The following is a 3,342-nucleotide window of genomic DNA, read 5'->3' on the forward strand; positions in this document are numbered from 1 at the left end:
CTATATGGGCAGGTAGCTGGAGGCCCCAGAGTGCTAGCTAGCCTTAGGAATTAGGATTTTCTAGAAAATGAGGAGGTTCCATAAAACCTATAACAGTATTCTGTATGTCCCAGAAGGACCATTTTGTGACAAGAGTGGTCCTTTTCTTTCCTCTGCACTTAAAATGAGTCCAGAAGGTGATGGGAGTTTCTGGGAGTGTCCATGGGTTTCTGAGCTTCCTCATACTGCGTTAAGCCATGGGGCTCACCTGGCTTCACATTAAAGTCCCTGGGGAAATTTTTAAATGCCCAATTCCCAGGCTGCACCCTGGTCTAAGTCCAATAAAATCCCAATCTTCAGGGGTGGAGTCCAGGCCTCGCTATTCTGTAAGCCTGCCAGACTCCACTGTGCCTCTGAGGGTGGGAACCGCTGTGCTAGATGCTCTTCCCATCTCCTGTGCACTTCAGACATGATTAACTGGCCTATCTTATTCTAGGAAGAATAAAGTAGGCATTGATAACTTTTCTCCCTCACAGACACCCTGCTCCAAGGTGAAGTGCAGCTAGCTCTTGGGTGCATTTCTGTATTTGATGACCTGTTTGGAATTAGCCAGACCTTTCCCTCCACTGAGGTGGACCCGTTCTGGCAAGGTCTCTGTGCCGTCCTGGTGAAACCTTAATTTGGGGCTGGTTGCTGGCAGCCCTGAGCTGGCCTCTGTTCTGCTGGCCCCATCAGCGGGCTCAGTCCCAGCCTCTACTTTCACTGCCCTTGTGGCTGTCACGTTGCCCATGTCCTCAGCCATCCTGTGGCCCTACAGTGACTTAACGTGGTTGGTATTATTGACATGTCACACCGAAGATGCCAAGCTGACGTCACCAGCAGATCTCATGTCCCTGCTCCACAGCTGGCCCAGGTCAAGGGCCTGGAGAAGGCAGATGACCTGAGGTCTTCCTCTTGGAAAGGGGCTGCCGAAACTCCTTTACTCTTGGAATTTGCATTCACGACCTGTATTGCTGACTGTCATCCCTTCCCCTGCATCCTCCATATGCCAATATCTATGATAGTCTTTGTGGGCTGCATAAGCAATGCGACCTCTGATGAAATCAAACATCTGGGCAATTATCTTTGGACCGGTCTCTAATTGGAGTAATTGGAATAGAATTACTAGAGAGACTTGCTGCTCCCGTCTGGGCTCTCAATGCCAAACAAAAGAAGCAACCAAGTAGTAATTCAGGTGGTGGATGCCCTGGGCAGTTCAAGACCCGTTTTGCTCATTAGCCAAATCTCTGTTGCCCTCTTTCCCCTCTCCCCTTCAACATGTGCTTCCTAAGGTGATTTAATTTTCATGAATCACGTCCATGTGTCTTGTTTTGGAAACCATATAAACAAAGCATTGTATCTCCCTACCTTTGAGTACCCTGAGATTTATAGTGCTCAGAGTGGCTTATCAATTCACTAGGCCATCATTTAACAAACATATTGAATGAGTGATTTGTAAACAAATCTTTAATTGAGCATCTACTATGTGTCAACCACTGTTCCGGTCACTAGGGATATAGGTGGAAGACAGACAATAGATATGCAGAACAAATACATGAGTAAGTAGGGATGAGATGATTTGCGATAATGATAAGTGTTATAAAGGTGGCACCATGATTGAGAAGGGGGTGGAGGGAAAGACTATTTCATATCTAGCTGTTGGGGCACACAAGGCGGTTGGAGATATAGAGAGTTACTCTGTGTGTTGTCCTGGAGGACTGGGTAAGATATGGCCCCTGCTCTCAGACCTCCTGGTCTAGTTGGGGATATGGTAAAGAGAATGATGAAGAATAATGTAGTAGGTGCTGTGATGGAACTGTGGGAAAGGGAGAGCACAGAGAGAATGGCTAACTGCAAGGGGGGAGGGGAGGCAGGTCAAGGTGTGATGCCTGAGCTATAACTGAAAGAGAAAGTGGAAGTCAAGGGCTAAGGGTGGACAGAGAAGGGGAGGAAGGAAACCGTGTTGGGTGTTCATCTATTCAACCACTTTTGTTGAGCATCTACTATGTGTCAGGCATTGCTCTAGGTGCTGGGGTTCCATGGTGAACAATAGGGAAATGAAACAGTCTCTGAACGCCTATAATTTATCTTCTAATGGTGGAGGTGGTGGGGTAGACTACGAATAGGTAAAGAAAGAAGAAACTTTCAGATGGTGAGAACTGCCATGCAGATGCTACAGGATAATGATTTTTTTTTTAATTTTAATGTTTTTTTTATTATATTATGTTAGTCACCATACAGTACATCCCCGGTTTCTGATGTAAAGTTTGATGATTCATTAGTTGTGTATAACACCCAGTGCACCATGCAATACGTGCCCTCCTCACTACCCATCACCAGTCTATCCCATTCCCCCACCCCCTCCCCTCTGAAGCCCTCAGTTTGTTTCTNAGTTTGTTTCTCAGAGTCCATAGTCTCTCATGCTTCATTCCCCTTTCTGATTACCCCCCTTTCTTTATCCCTTTCTTCTCCTACCGACCTTTCTAGGTCTTATGTTCCATAGATGAGAGAAATCATATGATAGTTGTCTTTCTCTGCTTGACTTATTTCACTTACCATTATCTCCTCCAGTGCCGTCCATGTTGCAGCAAATGTTGAGAATTCGTTCTTTCTGATAGCTGAGTAATATTCCATTGTATATATGGACCACAGCTTCTTAATCCAGTCATCTGTTGAAGGGCATCTCGGCTCCTTCCATGATTTGGCTATTGTGGACAATGCAGCTATGAACATTGGGGTGCATATGGCCCTTCTCTTTACTACGTCTGTATCTTTGGGGTAAACACCCAGTAGTGCAATGGCTGGGTCATAGGGTAGTTCAATTTTTAACTTTTTAAGGGACCTCCACACTGTTTTCCAGAGTGGCTGTACCAACTTGCATTCCCACCAACAATGTAGGAGGGATCCCCTTTCTCCACATCCTCTCCAACAATTGTTGTTTCTTGCCTTGTCTATCTTTGCCATTCTAACTGGCGTAAGGTGGTATCTCAGTGTGGTTTTGATTTGAATTTCCCTGATGGCTAATGATTTTGAACATTTTTTCATGTGTCTGTTAGCCATTTGTATGTCTTCATTGGAAAAGTGTCTGTTCATATCTTCTGCCCATTTTATGATTTGTTTATTTGTTTCTCGTGTATTGAGTTTGAGAAGTTCTTTGTAGATCTTGGATACCAGTCCTTTATCTGTGGTGTCCTTTGCAAATATATTCTCCCATTCCGTGGGCTGTCTCTTAGTTTTTTTGACTGTTTCCTTGGCTGTGCAGAAGCTCTTTATCCTGATAAAGTCCCATAAGTTCATTTTATCTTTTATTTCTCTTGCCTTTGG

This window comes from Ailuropoda melanoleuca, chromosome 9 (genome assembly GCF_002007445.2).
Source record: "Ailuropoda melanoleuca isolate Jingjing chromosome 9, ASM200744v2, whole genome shotgun sequence".
NCBI lineage: Eukaryota > Metazoa > Chordata > Mammalia > Carnivora > Ursidae > Ailuropoda > Ailuropoda melanoleuca.